The sequence below is a fragment of the Sus scrofa genome, chromosome 15 (assembly GCF_000003025.6).
Source record: "Sus scrofa isolate TJ Tabasco breed Duroc chromosome 15, Sscrofa11.1, whole genome shotgun sequence".
NCBI lineage: Eukaryota > Metazoa > Chordata > Mammalia > Artiodactyla > Suidae > Sus > Sus scrofa.
In genome coordinates this window covers 58757134-58779955 of record NC_010457.5, presented here as the reverse complement: position 1 = coordinate 58779955, position 22822 = coordinate 58757134, and the positions used below count along the sequence as shown (strand labels likewise).

Sequence of the window (22822 nt, the reverse complement as noted above, 5' to 3'; positions counted from 1 at the left end):
CCATATAAGGGTCCTATAGGGGTGGGTGAGGAGTGAGCCACAGACCTTTTCTAGTAGGGGGCAGGAAGTATTAGGCCAGGTTCCTCAAATTTGGGGAAGGGGCATTACAATGAGATAAGGGTCTGGAAATTCCTGTTTTGGCCAAAGGCTTTGCGTTCTATCTCCTTGAAGGGTCGTTGAAGTCCAACATAAGGTTTTAACTATCTGTGGCACTTTGGTGAATCCTATAGTCCCCTTCTCAAAATAAGGCTTTAAATGCATCAAATAAAATCCATCAGGTTATAAAGAAAGCCAATTATGTTGAAATACAATTATCAAACTTTGAAAAGGCAAATTTGAGTTTCAGTAACATATGTGTGTCTTCATTAACACATTCTACAGCAAGCTCTACTACAGTGCTAATGACTTTTGTGATTTCAAAGTAGTAAGGAGGGAAAGGATATTCTGAGAGGTCTGCCTCACCTGTGATGCGAGAGGAAAATACCTGTGATTTTTTAAATTGACAGTCACCGAATTGCTAAGCTGACTCTGGGCTTGTTGCTCATATTCCTCAGAAGGAAGCACTAACTTCAGCTGGAGGTTGGTAAAAATAAAGATGCAGTGTTTTCCCTCCCACATTTGGGGGTCCCTCCCCTGTATTCTATCCTTAGCCTCTTGGTGATGATGGTGGCTCAGTGAACATTCCAGAACCTGCTCTGCTCCAGCTGCCCCAGGCCCCTCCTGTGGTGGGGATCCCTGTTCTCTGAACCCCTCTATTCAGAGCTGAGATGGAGCAACCCCCAAGAGATCCATTTTCCTCCTGTTCTGAGCAGACACTCCTCAGATTACACTGACATTTGGGGCTTGGGTTTCAGCCACATTTTCTAAATTTTCTCTTCATTTGCACAGAAACCTGAGAAGCCTCTGAGGTCTGATTGCATCATTAATCATTGTGGGAGTCCTGGGCTTGCGTACCCACGTGGGAAATCTGTTCTTTGTTTCCTTTTTTCTCCTCAATTTTCGCTTCCTGCCTCTGAATGAGGATTAGACAAATCCTTGCTTCTCTGTTCTGTGCCTGCTTTCACCAGGTCACCAGGCTTCTTCTTTCTACCCCCACCCCCGCTGTCCAGTTGTTCCCCATTCTCCCCACACCCATCCCCTCTCCAGCCCTCCTTATTTTCCTTCATTCTCAGAAATGTAAACTAGAAGTGGTTTAGTCAATTTGCATCCTCCCTGAGGTCCAAGGAGGGGGGGAGGGCAACCCCCCCAACACATACACTTCCTTTGTTCTTTGCTAAGAGCTGGTTAGCTTACTGCAAAAGTGCTAATTAATTGGGGCAAGATTCAATCGCCAGGGAAAATTACACAATGGAGATAAATGGTTTTGTGGAGGAAAATGTCAAAATTGCTCTTTTTCTCTTTTCCTTTTCCAACAAAATCTCAGTGAAGAGGAGACAGAACTGTCTTAGCTTTCAGAGGCTGCTCTGGTTTGACTCCAGAGGGGCTCCTTTCCATGGGAGCGGTTCTGTCCTGGTGGGTGGGTTGTTCGCTGTACAAGGAGCTGGCCCAGCAGGAGCTGAAATCTATCCTCCTCTCTTACTGCTGACCAGGTCTGAGCTCACCTCCTGGGTCCTCTAGCTGAGAACTGACCTCTCTGCTGCAGGGAAGGGCCATGCACCCGGCCTCAGGGACCACTACCCGTCTCCTAGACAGGGACAGACCTGCCCTCACACTCACCTTCCCAAGTACCCAATCTGACACCATCCCCTTTGCAGACTGAGGGGGGGGGGGCTTGTTGTTTTGGTAGTGAAGCCCTCCCCCTTCTCCAGTCTGGTCTGTCCCAAGACCCTAAGGAAGTAGTCACATCTGTTCAGAGTCCTTGTCTCTTTGTCTGGGTCATCTTTCATCATGAACAGGAAAAACTGTGGAGCCTCATTGAGCCTGGATGGGGTGAGATGATGAGAGGCTCCCAGAAACACACACACACACACACACACACATACACACACACCATACACAGCATACACACACAGATCCTACACCCCCCCCACACACACCATACACAGCATACACACACAGATCCTACACCCCCCCACACACACTTATATACACACACCACACATACCACACACAGGCTTCTCCAACTAAAGAGTTCCCTAACTGTATACCCAGCTCACATTCCAAGCTGAAGTTTGTGCATTCAGAATCAGTCTGGCTGTGAGTCTCTTCTGGGCCTGGTGAGCACTCCCCTCCTCAGCTTCATATTTGCATCACTGAAAGAGCTACCCAGGGGTTTTGCTGGGAACAAAGGGGTGGTTGCACCTCCCGGTTAATTTCGGTCTCTCGCTATAAAGCAGACTCTGTTGGCCCTTTGTTTTTAGCTCCAATGTCGCCCTAAAGAACACCCTGACAGGAGAGGCTGGTGCCTGGGGCCAGTTTGGGAAAAAAGCAGGGAAGACTCTACCTATTTCAGACAAGATTTTTTGGTGATGAAGAGCCAGAGCCCAGAGTGGCCCTGAGGTTGTCTGGTTTCTTTGTTTTGGAGAACAAAGAGCCCTTCCCAGATGAGGCTTGATCTTACCCTGGGCAAACAACCCTGCCTGGACTTCTCCTTGGCCTGAGGACCTGAGTCCTGGTTTAGCTACCCAGAATGGACATGGCCAGGTCACAGGCACCCAGATTTCAGGCTGCTTCATGGAATACCTGGGTCAGAGGAGGTCTTCATTTACTGTAGGAAAGGAAGGAAACAGGAAGAAGGACCAAGTGGGTGTGAAACTGACAACACTTATGACTTGAACCCAGCCAGAATCTATATTGGGACTTGAACCCCTGTTTTTTTAAATTAAAATCACTCACCTGGTGTCTGGACTTACTGAAGTTCAGACCTTTGTGTCTCAGTGCAGAAGGAATTAATGAGAGACAAAGTGAAAGGCAAGAAATAGATTTATTAAGATAAGATGCTTGTGAGAGATACAGGTGGGCAGACAAAGAAGCTCTTGTTGAAACCCAGCCTCTGTCCACCAGTGCCGAATAGAAACTCAAAGACAGAGTAGGGTGAAAGAAAAAGATAGCTTTATTGCTTTGCCAGGCAAAGGGGACCACAGCAGGCTAATGCCTTGAGGACTGTGAGCCCCCCCCCCCAAGAGATTAGGAGGTGGTTTTATAGTTTGGGGAGTGGAAAATAGGGCCGCAGATAAAGATCAGGGTAGAGGCAAGCTTGCATTGTCTTTCCGAGCTGGTGTTTAGTGGCCCAGGATTGGTTCTGTTGGTTCTTCCTGGGGATGAAGAAAGCTTCATCAAGTAGTTATACTATCTGTTGAGAGTTTTAGTTCTGCAGAAAGGCTCAAAGATATTGTTATGCATATTCCTTGAGGAGGAACCAGGACCCTGCCCCAAGGCTGCACTATTGTCTCTGGACTGCTCCTCCCTGGTCTCTGATTAGCAGCTGCCCTTTGGAACTCAGGGAAGGTCATGGCTTATTCCCTAAAAACAAGAGATGGAGGACACAGAAAGTCTTGTGTGCCCAGGAGCCCCACAGGGCCATAGCTTGGTTACACTCTGTCTGAGATTAGGTGGGCTACATTTTTATAATACAAGGCCAGTTGGGAGGGAGAAAGGACCATCTTCTTCCTTGTTCTTCTAGCAGATGTCATGCTTACATCACAGTGTTGCCAAAATTTGGCCTCTGTCTGCCGGTGCCAAATTGAAATGCAGAGACAGACTTTTGGGTAAAGGAGAAAAATGTAGCTTTATTGCTTTGCCAGGCAAAGGGGGCCACAGCTGGCTAATGCCTTAAACATTGTGCCCCCTTTGGAAGGGGTTAGGAGGTGGTTTTTTAGTTTGGGGAGTAAATAAGAATCAGGGCCATAGATAAGGATCAGGATAGAGGCAACCTTGCATTGTTTCTCAAAGCTGGTGTTTAGTGGCCCCAGGACTGGTTCTGGTGGTCCTTCTTTCTGGAATGAAGAATGATTCATCAAGCAGTTCTTCCATTTGTTGAAGTTTTTAGTTCTTCAGAAAGAATCAAAGATATTTTTATGTATATTCCTTGAGGAGGAACCAGGACCTTGACCCAAGGCTGCACTATTGTCTCTTGACTTCTCCTCCCTGGTCTCTGCATCCCCTCCCTTCCCTGATTAGCAGCTGCCCTTTGGAACCCAGGGAAGGTCCTGGAGGCTGAGGCCTATTCCCTAAAAACAAGCAATGGACGCCACAGAAAGTCTTGTGTGCCTAGGAGCCCTATAGGGTTCTGCTCAGTTACACTGGCTCCTTCTTCATACTGGGTAAGAGAGTATTTGACCCTATGAGGTCAAACTAGGACTGTCATAGTACTTATTCAAATCAGCAGAAGGGTGGTAACCTCTGCTAAAATATGTTTTATCATCTTAGGTTTCCATATAATGAGGCTCTCCTATTTGAAATGTCATCTTTCCCTTAAATTCTTGTCCTTGGTCCTAAAGATCATTATCTTGCTGAAGGCAGGCCTCATTTTATCTTTCACTTAATGACCTGAGGCACAGCTTGTGTTTTTATTTCTGGTTTTATAGTTAAGCAAGCCTGCATTGTTCCACAAGGTTCTGATGGTTTTCTTGAGCAATTATTAACTTTTGGTGGTCTCCCAGCATTCCCTAGCTTTTGCTCTCTGTCTATGGTCCCCAGTGGGACTTTTTACAGCTACCTATGTAACTATCCTAGTCTATCCCTATCGGATGCAGGTGATGCCCCACTGACTTATGATTATGTCTCTGGGCTCTGGCCTGGATCCCAAGGCACAAGCCACTGTTGAAGATGCATCCCTCACCCATGGAAAAATGAACTGGACAGTGGCATTTGCCATCAGCCTCTACAAGGATTGAATCATGAACCATTGCAGCTGCCAACTCTCAACACCTCCTGAAAGAAGCTCAGGGTGGACATCAGTAGTGAACTCTGTGTTCTGGGAAAAGTGGCAGCATAGGTCTTCAAATAGTTAAAGACTTTCAGGAGAAGATTTTTATCAGCCCAATTCTTGCATCTCCTCTTTAGTATCTAGAAAAACGCTGAAATCCTTCATGGTGGCATATGCTCCTCCAGACCAGCAGCAACCTTCTGTAAAATGTGTGCTTGGTTGCATGCAGCTCCCCCTTCACCAAAACCACACGTATACTGACATTCCCTTCCTACCTCTTTTGATGGGTATTTCAGAGCTATCTGAAATGCTGCCTCCAAGGCGTACAGTCCTGATTTTTCCCCCAGATAAAATTTAACTCTCAACGTTTAGGTTGTGTGTATTTTTCAAGTCAACAGTAATAAGTTGAAACCAAGTGCCAGGGCAAATGTGGAGACATCTCCAAAGGGGGCATTTCAGGGTGATGACTGTAAGAAGTATTAATGTTTAATGGTCCATTTTCAAAAGTAAATGTTAACTTAAGAATGGGGAACTACCAACAGCTAGCTTGCATAGCCCACATAATGACGTGTTGCTGACGTGGCAATGGTAAGGATTACAAAGCTGGAAAGTCCTTGATAATGTCCACGTAAAGCAAGAATTTGGAAAAATTCTTAGCAACCAGTCCTGGGGCCACACAGGGAGGTCCTGGTTAGGGAGAGCAGAGCATCTAGTGTTTCAAGCGGGCTCATTTTATTGATGAATTCAAAACATAAGAGCGGGAATTAATGCCTGGGAAGGGAGAAGCAAGGGGCTAGCCCATAACGGACACCTAAACCAGGAAGAAAAGAGAAGATGACCCTATATGGGAATAATGAAGCTTAGGTCAGATCTCGGAAGATTGTACACCCCATAGTATCAGCCAATGAGGAATGGGGGAGGCACTTGCATGCTAGGGAATATAATTGCTTGTTGTAAGAGCACCTGGTGTGCCTGCCTGCCAGTCACCCGATCTTGCAAGTCTGAGGTTGAAGTCTCGCTTTAGCTGCACTTAGTGTCTTGGAGTCCATTCTTTGAGTTTGGGCAGGTGAGTGTTTCTAACGAATTTTGGGCAGGGGGTGGGGTGGGGGCGGCTCGTCAGGGATCTCTGTGCGTGCGTGGAGTGGGACTGGAGCCAGAAGGGAACATGTATCCCAACCCGATTTTAGGTGGACTGCTCCATCTGGACGTCCCGGCTGTCTACTGAGGCCATAGAAAGACCGGAGACCGTTATCAGAAGGCAGTGGAGGCGACACAGGGAAGAAAAGCAGGTACCCGGCAACCAGGCAACCTGGTGCACGAGCCAAGGTAGGAAAAATGGGACTCTAAGTACTGCCTCAGTGGCTGGGCATTTTAGCAGGTTGAGTGTGTGTGTGACTGAGTCGTATCCTGGATACAAAGCAAGAGCGGAGTCTGGATCCACAGATCCATTCTCCCGAGGGAAATGGCCTGAGGGGGGACTAAATGAATCTTGAGGTGTGCAAGAAACCTTCAATGTGTGTGTGTGTGTGTGGGGGGTAAGTACATAGGGAAACTCAGACACAGGGTCTGACTGTAAATGGGAAATAAAAGTTCTAGGACTAGGGGGCCAAGGAAGGAGGGAGCCAAAAAAATGTCCTCTGACCCACCCCCTCCCAGGGAGAGTCCACTGGGGAGAATGCTGAGGTTTTGGAGGGACAGCCCTCCAGCCAGAGACAAAGAAAAACAAAAACTGATTAAATACTGTTGTTTATTTGGCCTAAGGACCCAATTTGCTAGCCTTTGGTCTTTTGGCCCAAATTTGGCTCAGACAAGGATTGGGTGTGTCAATCGCTACTTCATGTAAAAGTTCTCTGTTGGATCAAGGAATTAGCCCCCATGTTCCCCCTTAAGGAAGAAGGAAATGAGTCTAATGGAAAACCTGGGACCCCCCCTATGATGTTTGCCCCCTCCATACATCTCAAAAATGGGGAACAGGAGGACCAAGGGGCAACAGGAGGGACAGAGGAGGAGAAACATGGAGACCATGAGGGAGCCAAACCAACCTCCCCTTTAGATCCCTGTCCCAATCTAAGGAAGGAATTAGAGCAATGAAAGTGGGATATTGAGAACTTCCCTCTCTCTTGCAACAGCAGACATCCAACATGTTCCCACTTAGGGAGGTTCCTATGGGTCAGGGAGAGATTGGATTTGTAAATGTTCTCCTTACAAGTACTGAAGTTAGGAATTTCAAAAAGGAAATGAAACCACTCCTGGAAGACCCCCTTTGGTTCAGCAGATCAACTGGACCAATTCTTAGGACCCAGTTTTTACACCTGGGCTGAAATGATGTCTATTATGAATATTCTGTTCACAGGGGAAGAAAGGGGGATGGTCAGGTGGGCAGCAATGACCATTGGGGGAAGAGAACACCCTCTGGACATAGAGTCTTGCCAACTGAGCAAAAGTTTCCCAATGTGGACCTTAACTGGGATAATAATGACCCCAGGGATGGGTCGAAGATGCAAGATCTTAGGTAGTTAATAATTAAAGGAATTAAAGAATTCATTCCCAGATCACAGAATGTCTTTGAAAGCATTTGAGGTTTAGGAGGAAAAGGAAGAAACCCCCTCTGCTTTCCTGCAGAGACTTAGGGATCAAATGAGAAAATCCTCCTGATTAGATCCGGAGGACCCAGTCAAGCAAGGATTTTAAAGGTGAACTTTGTAACTAAGAGCTGGCCTGATGTTACTAAGAAATTACAAAAGATTGATGGGTGGAATGAGAAACCCTTTGAGAAATTACTGAGGGAATCTCAGAAGGTTTTTGCAAGAAGACAAGAGGAAAAACAGAAGCAGAAAGCAAAGATCATGGTTTCTGCTGTAAAAGAGGTAGTCAAGAAAAGATTAGATTGAGATCCTCCTCAAAGGGGGCAAAGGGAATTTAAACTTTAACAAGGAGGAATCAGAGAGATGCAGGGAAGAACTCCTAAGACTATAAGTAGATGTTATAAATGTGGAAAACCAGGACATTTTAAGAGAGACTGTCCAGAATGGAAAAAGGAAGAAAAGGTGATCCCCCTCATGAGCTTTGATGAGGATTAGGAGGGTCAGGAGTTCCTTCTGAGTAGGTCCCACAAGGAACTCTTGATAAATTTGAGGGTGGGACCTGAAGAAGAGGAGGTGACATTTTTGGTGGATACTGGATTGGCTGTCTCCTCTCTAACACATCAGCCAAGGGGAACGGAACTCTCTGAGGAGAAATTAACAGCATCAGGGGTAAAAGGGGAGGGGTTTCAGCTTCCAATTTTCAAGAAAATGTTAATCAAATTGGGATCAGGACAAGTGGAGGGATTGCTCCTATATGTTCTTGAAACAGGAACTAACCTCCTGTGTCAAGACTTAATTGTGAGGCTAGGTTTAGGATTAGGAATAGAAGAGGGACAAATAAGAGTAATGATGGGTCTCTTAACAGAAGAGGAGGAAAAGAAAAGTGATCCCCTTGTGTGGGTTAGGGAAGGCCACAGAGGGAGACTAAGAATCACACCCTTACAGGTAGAACTAAAACAACCAGGGGAAGTGGTTTGTAGAAAACAATATCCCATTCCCATTGAGAAGAAGAAAGCTCTTCAACCAGTAATAGAGGGGCTAATTAGAGATGGATTTTGCATGTCATTGTACAATATTCCAGTTCTCCCAGTCAAGAAATATGACATGTCTTGTAGGCTGGTACAAGATTTAAGGGCTATAAATTAGATTGTCCAGACCTGCCATCCTGGGGTGCCTACTCCCTACACACTCCTTAGTAAAATCCCTTATGAACACAAGTGGTTCATTGCAGTGGATTTAAAAGATGCATTTTGGGCATGCCACCCCCCCCCCATTCCAGAAGTAGGGATCTTTTTGCTTTTGAATGGTAAAATTCTGTAACTGGCAGGAAACAGCAGTATCGCTGGACTGTGTTGCCACAAGGCTTCACAGAAGCCCCCAATATATTTGGCCAAATTTTAGAGAAAGTCTTGGAGCAAATTCCAACCCTCCAGTGGAACTCAGCTACTACAATATGTAGAGGACCTTTTAATTTCTGAGGAAAGGAGGATGGAAGTATCGGGAACCACCATAAGCCCGCTCAACTTTTTGGGAGAGAGGGGATTGTGAGTCTCCAGAAATAAACTGCAATTTGTAGACAAAGAAGTCAAATACCTGTGGAACTTAATAAGTGAAGGGAAACAGAGAATAAACCCAGAGAGAATATCGGGTATAATAGGATTGCCTCTCCCCAAAAGGGAACTCGGAAAAGACCAAAAGGGAACTCAGAAAGCGATTGGGACTAACTGGCTATTGTAGATTGTGGATTGATTCATATGCTCAAAAGACAAAGGCTTTATATTTCAAATTATTAGAGGAAGGGTCTGACCCACTATGATGGCCCCCAGAGGAATCCAGACAGTAGAAGAGCTAAAGCTCCCTCCTTACTGCTCCAGTCCTGGCTCTCCCATCCTTAGAAAGACCATTTCATCTATTTGTAACAGTAGACCAGGGTGCAGCCCTCAGTGTACTTACCCAGACCCAGGGCAGGGGACAGGGAGGGGTGGAGGTTGGGGGGAAAACAACCTGTCACTTTCGTTTCTAAACTCCTAGACCTCGTCTCTAGATGATGGCCTGAGTGTGTACAGGCAATAGCTGCTAGGGCTAGGGCCTTGCTAGTTTAAGAGAGCAGAAAATTAACATTTGACGGTGCCCTGAGGGTGAGCATCCCACATCAGGTCAGGAATATATTAAATCAAAAGGCTGGGAAATGGCTGACTGACTCTCGAATTCTAAAATACGAAGCCATATTATCAGAAAGGGATGATTTAATTCTGACAACAGAGACTTGCCTAAACCCAGCCAGCTTTCTATGGAAAGGAAAGGAAAGCCAAGAGATGCTAGACCCCAATTGTCTAGATATCCTAGAATACCAAACTAAGGTCAGACCAGATCTGAGGGAGGCCCCACTACATGACAGGATGAGGTTGTTTATAGATGGATCGTCCTGGGTGATCATTGAGGGAAAAAGACAATGGCTATGCAGTTGTTGACAGAAATCATCAATCTTTATGGGAACAAGGTAGACTGCCTAATAATTGGTCGGCCCAAACCTGTGAACTGTATGCTCTCAGTCAAGCCTTAAAATTTCTCGAGGGTCAAGAAGGTACTATATTCACTGATTCTAAATATGCACATGGGGTAGTGCACACTTTCAGCAAAATCTGGACAGAATGGGGCCTTCTGAACAGTAGAGGAAAAGAGTTGATACATGGGGAATTAATCAAACAGGTTTTAGAAAACCTCCCTCTCCCAGTGGAAGTAGCCATGGCTCATATAAATGGTCATCAAAAAGGGAACACTATGGAAGCCATAGGGAATAGGCTAGCAAGATGAGGCAGCTAAACAAGCCTCCCTAGAAGAAGTAGCCAGGCCACTTAATTTGACCCCAAACATCCCTAGAGGTAATTAGGGATGAGACCCCAATTCACCAAAGAAGAAAAAGAAGATCTAAACAAGATAGGAGCCATATAAACTCAAGATGGAAACTTGGTGCTCCCAGATGGGAGAGAAAGGATCAATAAACCCATAATGAGGGAACTCATGTCCATCCTACACAAGGGAAGCCACTGGGGTCCTCAGACCATGTGCGATGCTGTACTCAAGAGCCATGGGTGTACAGGAATCTATACTATTGCTAAACAGTTTTGCAGGAGTTGTGTAACTTGCCAGAGAATAAACAAAAAGGTAATCAGAAAACAAACAGGAGAGGTACACCTCCTGTGTTAAGGCCATTCCGAAGTATCCAAATAGATTTCACAGAGGTACCCAAAGTGGGGAAACTAAAATATTTACTAGTGATGGTAGATCATTTCTCTGGTTGGGTAGAAGCCTATCCCCTCCCAATTGCCACCACTGGGAATGTTGCAAAGACAATTCTAGAACAAGTTATACCTAGATTTGGCCTAGTGGAAAATATCCCAGACAATGGGAGTCACTTTACCTCAAAGGTGCTCTGGGGAATCATGGAAAATTTACCTATTAAATGGGATTATCACACCCCTTGGCATTCCCCTTCCTCTGGAAAGGCAGAAAGAATGGATCAAACCCTCAAAAAGCTATTACTAAGTTAATCTTAGAAACCAAGTTACCTTGGACCCAATGCCCTCACTGATAGCACTTCTTAGAATTAGGACAGTTCCAAGAAAAGATGTGGGATTATCCCCCTAGAATTTACAATAAGGATTCTCCACCTTGGGAGGACTACAAATCTCCCCACCATGGAAACTAAAGATCAGTTCCTTAAGAACTATATCATGGCCTTATCCTCTACTTTGTCATCCCTTAGGCTAAAAGGACTTCTTGCCCAGACCCTGCCTGAGTTTGCAGTTCATCATTTCCAACCTGGTGACTTGGTGCTAATAAAGACCTGAAAAGAAGACAAGCTTCAACCCAGCTGGGAAAGCCCCTCCTAACCACTGAAACAGCCGTACGAACATCTGAGAGGGGGTGGACTTGCCATACTCCAGTTAAGAGTCTGATACAAAAAAAAATCTAGAGAGGGAAGAGAAAGACAGATGAGAAGTGAATGAATCACTAGGGGGACCTCTAAAGGTAACTCTAAGAAGAAGGCCTAACCCATCTTAATTCAATCTACTCTCCCTTACGATCATGGTCTGGCTCTGGCTTTGGGAATTGATATGGTTGGGATGGGCTATTAGGTTTGGAGCTGGAGGTTGGGGCCAAGAATGGGGAAATTGGAAAGGAACTCCTGGATACCCAATTAAGCTAGTCATTAATGTGAATCAGACCAAAACACCCCTGACTATAAAATTTGATGCCTGCCAAGTCTTACCTTGTGGGGATTTAGACAGTCAAAGACAACTTTCCCAAGCAGATAAGTACCTCTGTCCTGAACCAGATGCTGGATACACCCATGCCAGTCCCTGCCCTAGTTGGGATGATGTCTGGTGGACCACTCAATATCATGGTTGGACTGTCGATACGAGGTGGATAACTGCATCCTGGAGGGCCTTAAAATATAAGATAAATATATATAAAGACCCCGTGCCATATAACTGTGGGAATTTAGAATGCAACCCTATATTAATTATCATCAAAAACCCAGCCACCCTACACCAGGAACCAAGAGTAGCATCTCGGGTGTATGGGTTGGGGGCAGATATCTCAGGACGGGACCCCCGTGGACGATTAGTTCTCAAATTCGTCACCCACTAGACCTTGAGTCCACCTGAAACTATGGTAACCCCCAGTCCCAATAACCCCTTTTATCCACCAAGTAATGACCCTAAAAGAGTAAAAATTTTTGAAGTCAAAGATCTGAGGCAAACCTTAGAGATAGAGACAGGGTATGGAGATGTGAGTGCCTGGGTTGAATGGGTCAAATTTTTGGTACAGGCCCTCAACAAAAGTGACTGTTATGCATTCATGTGCTGCAGGACTGTCTCAGGCATGGGTGGTTCCATTTCCCCTAGGATGGGATACTAACCCTGAATGAATGCATTGTATGTTGGCTCTATACCAGGACAAGGATGCATGGGGTAATGAAACTTTCAAGAGTCTGTCATTGTTCTTTCCCACATTGAGAAGGTCAGATCCAAGAGCAATACCTTCATTCTCTCTAGGGAATACGAACTACTCCTCTTGCTTCTCCTGGCAGGGGGCAAAGTTCATTAAACCTGTGGGAGAACTTTCGACTTGTAGCCACATCCTAAATGTTGCTGGTGAGTCGGACAACGGCAACTACTTGGCTCTGCTTATACCCAGGGCGGATGTCTGGTGGTATTGTGGGGATAGGAATCTCAAAAACCGGTTGCCATCCAGTTGAACTGGGACTTATGCTTTAGTTTAATTGGCTATACCCTTCACCCTGGCATTTTAGCGGATGACAACAGGTCACGGAACAGGTCATGCAGGAAGAAAGAAGGCAATAAGCAGGTTCCTTCAATTCCAGTACCTATAAAGATTCCATAGGAGTTCTGAGAGGGGTTCCAAATGAATTCAAAGTCAGAAACCAGATAGCTCTGGGTTTGAATCCATACTCTTCTGGTGGTCCACAATTAACAAAAATGTGGATTGGATTAACTATATCTGTTATAACCAGCAAGGATTCATCAATTATATCTGAGATACTCTTCAAGGGATAGCTGGTCAGTTAGACGCTACTAGTTGAATGGCTTTGGAAAACAGGAGTACACTGCCAATACAAAATATTGGCAGAAAAGGGGGGTGTTTGTGCTATTTTGGGTAGATAATGTACTTTCATTCCCCAGTAACACAGCCCCTAACAGAACAATTACAAAGGCCTTGCAAGGACTAACAACCCTAGCCAGTGAATTGGCTGATAATACTGGAATTAACGTCCCCTTTACAGACTGATTGGAAGGATGGTTTGGAAAATGGAAGGGTATGGTAGCTTAAATCCTTAAATCTCATAATTGTGGCAGGGATCTTAACAGCAATAGGGGAGAATAGTCCCCCCTGTGTAAGGGAACTAACACAAAAATTAATTGAAGCATCCATTATAAACAAATGTCTGTGACATACCAACAGAATAACTTACTGTTACTAGAAACTAAACTTGACTCACTCTCTTATGAAGAAGAGTCAACAAATTCTAAAACATTTCATGAACCAAAAGATACAAAAGTAACGATGAAAATGAGCTCAAAAAGTACAAAAGAAAGAGGAGGGATTTGTAAGAAATAATAATGTTTAATGGTCCATTTTCAAAAGTAAATGCTAAATTAAGAACGGGGAACCACCAATAGCTAGCTTGCACAGCCCACATAATGACGTGTGACTGGTGTGGCAATCCTAAGGCTTACAAACCTGGAAAGTCCTTGATAATACATAAAGCAAGAATTTGGAAAAATACTTAGCAACTGAGCCTGGGGCCATGCAAAGAGGTCCTGGGTAAGGAGGGTGGAGTGCCTAGGGTTTTGCACCAGCTCACTCTGTTGGTGAATTCAAAACAGTCGAATGGAAATTAACACCTGGGAAGGGAGAAGCAAAGGGAGAAGCAAAGGGGCCGGGTCAAAACGGATACCTAAACCGTGAAGAAGGAGTTCCCGTTGTGGCACAGTGGAAACAAATCCGACTAGGAATCATGAGGTTTTGGGTTCGATCCCTGGCCTTACTCAGCAGGACCCACGCTGCCGTGAGCTGTGATGTAGGTCACAGACGTGGTTTGGATCCTGCGTTGCTGTGGCTGTAGTATAGTCTGGCAGCTATAGCTCTGATTGGACCCCTAGCCTAGGAACTTCCATATGCCATGGGTGTGGCCCTAAAAAGCAAAAATGAATAAATAAAATAAAATGAAAATAAACTAGGAAGAAAAGAGAAGATGACCTTGTAAGGGAATAATGAAACTTAGGTGACATCTGGGAAGATTGTACACCCCATAGTACTCAGCCAGTGAGGAACTGGGGGAGGGACTTGTGTGCTAGAGAATGTAATTGCTTGTTGTCAGGGCACCAGGTGTGCCTACCTGCCTGCCAGTTACCGGATCTTGTAAGAAGCCATTAAAGTCTCCTTTGACTGCACTTTGTTTCTCTGAGTCCCTTCTTTGAGTTTGGGCAGGTGTTTCTCCCAATGACAGTAGGGCTCTCTTCATGCTCAGTGTGAGAGACTTCCTCCAGCCCCAGCTCTTTTGTTCTTACAAGGGTCCAACTGCTGCCAGCAGTAGACCCAGGTCCTGTGCCCTGGCTAAGAGCAGAGAAGCCTTCCAGCCAGTGGCTTTGGTTACCTTCCTCCAACTCCCAAGCAATCTGGCCCTGCATCCCTGCTGCAGAAATGGGTGGTGGTGACTCAAGGAAGGAAGTATTTGGAGGCCCCCAGAAGAAGCCGAAGAACTCCAGGACTCCCCATGGCCCATGGTTCATGTGGCTTCACTAACAGCCCTCGTGGTGATGGTTTAGCCAAACGGGAAGCACCCCACCTCTTCTCTGGGTGCCTGGACGGCCATGTCTGCTACATTCTGTTGATGGTGGGTGAGTCTCAACCCCACTCCATAAACAATTCAAGAAGCAGCTTGGAGTCCATGGCTCCCAGTGGCAAGAGTACTCAGGAGGGTAGGGTGGGGGTATACTGCTGTGGCCTCATTGGAAAATGCACTTGGTGGGCAACATGACTGAGAATATTCTTCCCACTGCTTCATGCTGAGCCAGCGTTTCCCTTCTCCCCACCCCCCAGAACATCCATGGCTGTTGATATCTAACTCCCATCCACTCTGTGCCCCCACCAGAATAGCTTAATATGCTGGAGGGCACACAGGAGCCCCCTGGCTAGTCTCTCTTTAAGTTGTCAAGTCCTGAGAGCTGCCTGGACACCAGGCAGGATCTCCCTGTCCTTTCCCACAGGGCTTCTCTGCTCTTCTCACCTGCCAGACAGTTGAGTGGAACCTTTAAGGGCTGGTCCCTGCTGGCTGCCCTGCAGAGAAACAGCAAGGGTGGCCTGAAGGCCTTTTTCAAGAGGGAGGGGAAGGCATGGGAAGCACACCATCTTCCTCCCACACAGCTGTACCCACTGGGTTTGGCCCCCAGCCCCAGTCATGACAGGGGCCTGGGGGTCCCCTATCCATGAAGGCTGTGGTAGTGGAACACACTGCAGATCAAGGGGCCACCGGGGTAAGCTATTGTAACCCACACCTGGGAAGCCCCCAGTCACGCCAAGGGTGGGGCTGGCCCTTCTCTAATTAAATGGCTAAGAGCCAGCAACTTGAGGGCCAGGCCCTCTTCAGGAGCCTAGTTCCTGCTCTGCTGACCATGGGCCACTGTCCCAGATGGCGAGGGGGACAAGGAGCAGGCACCTGCTGCTGGTTTGACCTTTGAGAGTCCTCTTGCCCCCATCACTGCTCCAAAGTCTGACTTCCTGCTGCCTGGTCCTTCCTCTCACTGCTGGACCCCCTGCATCTCCTGTTCACATCCTCTATGTGCAAAAGTGGCATGATTTGTCCTTTTCTTTTCTTTTCTATTTTTTTTTTTTGCAGCCAATTCCATATCCTCAATTTCTGTCTCTCCAATAAAAATCTACTTTTAATATCCACACTACTAACTAAGCATACTCTGGGGCAGACTTAGTGGCAACAGAAGAACTTGCTAAAACTTTTTTTAGGCATAGACTCTTGATTCATCCCTTTCAAGACTAACCAAGCCCCTGAAGTATAGACTGAAGTGGGCTTCTGGCACTGGCTAAAACAGGAGTGTCTCTTCTCAAGTGTCTTAGAGTGAGTTACAGGCAATATAAAATATGAGGACACGGGTGGTTCCATGTCCTCATGGAGGTTCTGACAAATGGTCCTGAGAGAGCTCATGTGTGTGTGTGTGTGTGTGTGTGTGTGTGTCTACTCACGTGCGTGCATGCATGTGTCTTAGCTGTGCATACAGTGGGTACCTGTGATGAGATGTGTAACTTGGAAGCAGCAGCTGAACTCTTCCCAGGTCTGAAACAGAGGCCTGGTCCCAATGACTCTCCCTGAGCTCCCGGTAAGGCTGGGGGGATAGAGAGGAGGAGTAGGAGGATAAGGGGGAGGAGGGCAGGTGGAAGGGTAGGAGGGGCCATGGGCAGGGGGAGAAGTAAGGGAGGAGGAGAAGGAGGAGGAGACAAAGGACTAGGAGAAAAGTGGAGGCAGTTCTCATTACTCCTGAGTAATGTCTTCCTGGAGTTCCCATTGTGGCTCAGCATGTAAAGAACCTGACATAGTATCTGTGAGCTGGTGGGTTTAATCCTTGGCTTCACTCGGTGGGTTAAGGATCAGATGTTGTCACAAGCTGTGGCATAGGTCACAGATGTGGCTCAGATCCAGTGTGGCTGTGGCATAGGTTGGCAGCTGCAGCTCTGATTTGGCCTCTTAAGCCTGGGAACTTCCATATGTCACAGGTGAGCCTTTAAAAAAAAAAAAAAAGAGTATCTTCCTGAGGATCACTGCTCTCCTCTTCCAAAGCCACTGTGACCTCCATTCCAACTGATTTCCTGGAGAAATAGGGATGCACAGAGAGGGCGCATTGTGGGACTTTTTCCATGAGAGGATGGTGGAGGACCCACACCTCTATCACAAAGCCCCAGTGTATCTGTCAGAAAACCTAAGTGTTGGACCCTGATCTGTCCCAGCATCCCAGCTCTAACACTCTGAATATAGGGTCTGCAGTGCCTTGCAGTGCACTTGCAGTGCAGTGTGTGAGCCTTGGAAGATCTGTGTTTTGGGAAAACAGGCTTCAAACTCAAGAACCCTGCAAACTCTGATTGCTGGTGGACAGCTGAGGGGAGCACCCTCTTTCTGTTCTCTGGCTTCTGAGCAACTCCCCTTTCTGTGGGAACTTGCTCCCCTCTGCTTTTCCAGGGCATACATTTATGACTTTTATGGTGAAGCCTGGGGATTTACTTGGTTCATTAAACAAAATGATTCGCTGAGATGGGAAGTGTTTGCTGCTTGATGGCTCCATGACAGACACCTGAGTGACTGCTGTCCTGCAGAGAAGGTCACCTGCCATCCAGGCCCCTCTTCCTGCCCCAGATAAACCGGGCCAAGGCTAAGACACTAATGGGGTGATTTCAAGGTGTGCATTCACCTTAATTTAGTAACGACTACGCAGACATGACAAATGGCTTGTGTGTAATTTCAGTTAGCAGAATACATGCCCCAGAATTCAATATATATTTCTTAACCCAATATAATTTAATGGAGGCCAGTTTGAATTTGCTTGAGAGCTAATACACTTGTAATTCAGTTTGGTTTTATAGCTAAACCCTGGAAATGAACTCATGTCACTTCACAGCTACAGATTTCTGAATATCATCTTTGTTAAAGCTGCCAGAAGTCAAGCTGTCTGCTCTTGGTGGTGGTGTTGGGGGGGTTACTCCAAGCCTCCCATTAGAGCTACCAGGTACTGTGGGTCCTTCAGCCTATGGAGGAGCCCACGGAGGTGGGATGAGGAGGCTGGAGGTCAGTCCTTTGAGGTCCTCCCTCATGGATGAGGGTCATCTTTTCAACTTCTGGGTAGCTCTGCTTATGGACTAAACATACATAGAGATCAAGACTGAAAGCTCCCAAGGAGCCAGAAGGTTCTTGAAGGCAGGGATTGGCTGTTTCCCAAATCTTGGCCATCAGCAAGGGTCTGGTCAAGTAGACTTGTGCCCTACAAGTCCTATGCTGGCCCAGCTTCAAGACCCCATAACTTCAAAGAGCCCCGAGTCAGCAACAGAGACATCAAGGATTTAATGGGTGGGGGAGCCTATACCTCTTAAATAAGCTCCTGGAGTAACACCCCACCCATTATGTGCAGTGGACGGTGGGTGGGACATGAGGACATGGTAGCAGTCTTTGCTCCTGAAGGCAGGGAAAAGGGGAGATCACCAGTTATGGGTGATTGACTTTGGACTGGCTCATGGGTTACCAAAGATACCAGTTGTGTGTGTGTGGGGGGGGAGCATGCTTTTCACCCTTGGATAAGCACCATCATTGGCTTGATGGTTCTTGCCTAGGGCAAGTATGTAGGAAGGTCAATCCTGTGCACAGAGTGTAGCTGAAGCAGGCGCTGGTTAAGCAGGGATGCACAGAGAGCAAGAGAACAGCCATCTCGAGTAGCCTAACAACACAAGGTCTGACCACTGGATGTTGGAGGGGGCTTGGTGTCTGGCTGTTCCGCTCAGCTGCCACGGTGAAGCATCTGTATGTGTGTCACCTGATAACCAGAATTGCAAAGTGGTTCTGTTGTGTGTGGCCATGGCATAGTGGTGACCTTGGCCTAACCTGGGAAGCAGGCAGCCCCATATGTCCAGCCTCCAAGTCCTGGGAGGAAGGGGACTCCCTGGGGTGCAAGGCTGGTCTCTGCCCAGCTGGCATGTCCTTGCCTCCCCAAACACTCCTGTAGCTCAGCAGTGCGCCCTGTCTTCATCCCCTCCAGTTTGATAGGGAGACTCTTCTAGAGCCTTAGGTCTGATTCCATGACTTGGATTGTGACAATAGCTAGCACTTGACTGTCATTTCCTAAGTGTTTAATAGATAATAATAATTATCCTAATGATAGGCCTCTGCTAGCTGACAGTCTCTGCCCTCCCCGCTCCCTTGAGCTGCCAGCTTCTCCCAAGGGATCCTTCCCTCCCCTTTGCCTTCTTCCTTCACAGCTCAGTGGCCATGAGCTGAACTGATGAAGCCCTCACTCAACCCCTGGGTCGGGTTTCATCTCCCTGGACATCCCTTTACAACTGCTGTGGGCAGATGCAGCTCCCTTTCCTTCTAGGATTCGTGCTTTTTCTTCTGCAACATTGCTGAGTGACTGCAGGGGCCCCAGCCTGGTTGACAGGATTCCCCAGAAGAAGAGTTAGGCTGGTTGACTGTGGGGACTGAACAAGACAGTTTTCTGGGATATTCAGAGCAAGAACCATCTTCAAAGCATTAAGTAGGCACCCGCCCAGGGAGACCTGCACCCTGCCTCCAAGGGGTCACAGCAAGGCGGAGAAAAGCTACCAATTATCACAGTCCTTCTGCCTTCACTTGACTGTGTGAATAGCTTGTAATTAGCAGGTTCTTTGTTGATGCTGCCAAAGACTTTGGAAACTGTCTTATTATTTCTGTCTGGAGTAGAGGCTCTCTTCATGGATCGAGTAAGGGGAGGACAGCAGTTTGTTGGACTGTTATTTGGTTTCTAAATTTTTCAGAATCTGATTGGGTAAAGTGTTTTTTTAAAATAGACTTTATCGGAGTATAGTTGACTTAGAAAGTAGTGTTAGTTTCAGGCATACAGCAAGGTAAATCAGTTGTACATATATGTATCAGATTCTTTTCCCATGTATATAGCGTTGAGTAAATTTCCCTGTGCTATAAGTAGGTCCTTCTTACCCATCTGTTTTGTATATAGTAGTGTGTGTGTGTCAGTCCCAACCCCCTAATTTATATTCCCTCCTCCATGTTTCCTCTTTGATAACCATAAATTAGGTTTCAAAATCTTGGAGTCTTTCTGTTTTTTAGGTTTTTTTTGGTATCTTTTTTAAAAATTATATTCCACATATTAGTGATCTCATATGATATTTGTCTTTCTCTGTCTGACTGACTTCACTTAGCCCTCCTACACTTTGGTGAGAATGTGAGCTGATGCAACCACTATGCAGGACAGTATGGGGGTTCCTTAAAAAACTAAATATAAAACTACCATATGACCCAGGAATCCCACTCCTGGTCAGCTATCTGAAGAAAATTATAATTCAAAAAAAAAAAAATACATGCTCCCCAATGTTCATTGCAGCACTATTTACAATAGTCAAGACATGGAAGCAACCTAAATATCCAGCAATAGAAGACTGGATAAAGAAGATGTGGTACATATGTACAATGGACTATTATTCAGCCATAAAAGAGAATGAAATAATGCCATTTGCAGCAACATGAATGGACCTAGAAGTTATACTAATTGAATGGGTAACATTTTAGTGGAAGTAAGTGTAAGACTGAAAAATTTGGCTATTTCTTGAGAAAAAAATGCAACTTTTCAAATTAGGTGAACTTTTTTCCTCCCAAATAATCACTTCTTTCATGTATTCCTTTAAGAATGTTTTTGAGAGGTTGTGTGTGATGGTTAAGTTTATGTCAGCTTGGCTGGGACATAGCAACAAGATATTTGGTCAAGCATAATTCTGGATGTTTCTGTGAGGGTTGTTTGAATGTGATGAAAGCAGATGGCCCGCTTTCATGTTCACGGGCCTCCTGTCATCAGTTGAAGGCCTGCATAGAAGGAAAGGTGGACCATCCCTCCCCCAAACGGAATCTTCCTGACTGATGGCCATGGAATTGGGACATCAGCTTTTTCTGGTTCTAGAGCAGTTTCCACGCTACAGATTTTGGACTTGACGGCCTCCATAATCACACAAACCACGTCTTCAGAATAAATCTCTCTCCTTATATGTCTACCTTCTATTGGTTCTGACACTTCCTGTGTGATATTACAGGAAGAGCTTTGGACTTGAGTTAGATGTCCAAATTCCCACATCAAAATCTGAGACCATTGGGTAAGTCATTGAACATCTCTGAGGTCTAATTTTTGTTAGTTGGAAAATGGAGGATATATCTTTTAGTGTGGTTTTAGGGACTGGATGCTCCAATAAATATTTGAGGAATGCATACCTGATCACATGCTGAGCCCAGAGAGGGCATAAAGTAAAGTGGGTGCCTTCTACTACCAGGTATCTTCTGTTTCAAGGCCTGTGTTAAGCTCAGAATTGATTGAAGCTTGACCTGCCCTCATGCAAAGGGCAGGCTTCTCACCCTGCCCCATCCCTACCCCAAGAGGCAGCTGCCAACACCTCTGTGCCCCTACTCTGTGCAGGGGACACCTCTTTGGTGTTCATGCCTCTATTGAAAGATATTCTTCAGTGGTCCAGTGCTGTTGTTTTCCATCAGCTGCTCTTGCTCTCTTTTTACCTGTTTTTGGACCCTGTGGTCCAGCCCATTGTAAATCTGTTCTCTACTCTGTGGGTGAACAATGAGTTAATTCATTGGTTGTTTTCCATCAGCCAAACCTACTCTTCCTCAGAAATATGGAGACCCCCTCTCCCAGAATCTCCATGGTGCCCTTTCTGACAATGACCTCCTGGAGACAGCCATGTGCCATTGCTATCTCTGCTGGTGGACACTTTAGGGAAGGGAGGGGGATTTGGGCCCCTCTGGCCACTGCACTGCCACCTCTGGCCAGGTGCGCACCTAACTGGCCTCTGATTGGCCCTCCCCTTTCCTCACCCTTGCCAGGTCTAGCCATTCTCCTACCAGACACTGAACCCATCATTTGAAAGTGCAAATCTGAGCATCACATCTTGGTCCTTAAAACCACCCATGGTCTCCTTATTGGACCTGAGGGGCCATGAGAACACAGTCCTTCCCCATCCAGCCACTTGGAACCACCCCTGGCCCCAGATGCCTGGGGGGCTTTGTGCCACCCCCTCACACCCACCCCAACCTCCACAAGGCAGGGGACTCTACCTGGGTTTTGTGTCAGGGACTCTTTCTGACCATCCAGGGCTGCTGTTTTATTCTATGAAAAGACTTTAAACTAATGTTTTAATTTTTAAAGTGATACAGATTTTCTTTGGTCTTTTTATTTTGGTTGGTAGGTTTCATTTTTCTAAGAATTTCTAAATTATTCATTTGCTTTTCTATTTTTGGATTTTTTTTCTGTATCTGTAGCTATGTCCCATGACCAATTCTGATGTTATGGGAGTTCCCATCATGGCGCAGTGGAAACGAATCCGACTAGGAACCATGAGGTTGCGGGTTCAATCCCTGGCCTTGATTAGTGGGTTAAGGATCCGGCGTTGCCGTGAGCTGTGGTGTAGGTCATAGATGTGGCTTGGATCCTGAGTTGCTGTGGCTGTGGTGTAGGCTAGCAGCTGTAGCTCCGATTAGACCCCTAGCCTGGACACCTCTGTATGCCATGGGTGCGGTCCTAAAAATACAAAAGATGAAAAAAAATTCTGATATTATGAAAGTCTCTTTTTTAAAATTCTTCATTATGCTTACCAGAAATTTGTCTGTTTTATTAGCTCTTTCAATGAAACAACTTTGGATTTTTTAAACATATTCTTTTATATTTATTTTCTATGTACTAATTTCTGCACTTATTGCTGTTATCTTCTTTTTTGGGTATGTTTTGCTATTATTTTTATAACCTCTTTGGTTGGACATCCGGCTGGTTAAATTTGTAGATATTCTTATTATTTATGCAAATGTAACATGCTGAGTGTATCTTATTTCAACTTGCTTATTCTTAAAAGTAAGAGTAATTGATGTATAATTTCCATACAGAAAAGCCCATCCCTTTAACATATATACTTCATTGAGTTTTGACAAATGTATTCAGTCCTGTAACCACTACCACAAACAAGATATAGAACATTTCTATTCCTCCCCAAATTCCTTTACAACCCTATGCATTCAATGCCTTCC

At 45.9% G+C, this 22822-nt stretch overlaps 1 long non-coding RNA gene across 1 annotated transcript; it reads left to right on the top strand.

Moving 5' to 3' along the window:
* LOC106506243 lies at positions 5542 to 14434 on the top strand. The gene is made up of 3 exons (XR_001301430.2): positions 5542 to 5933; positions 6055 to 6193; positions 11219 to 14434. It is a non-coding gene; the product is annotated as an uncharacterized LOC106506243 (long non-coding RNA).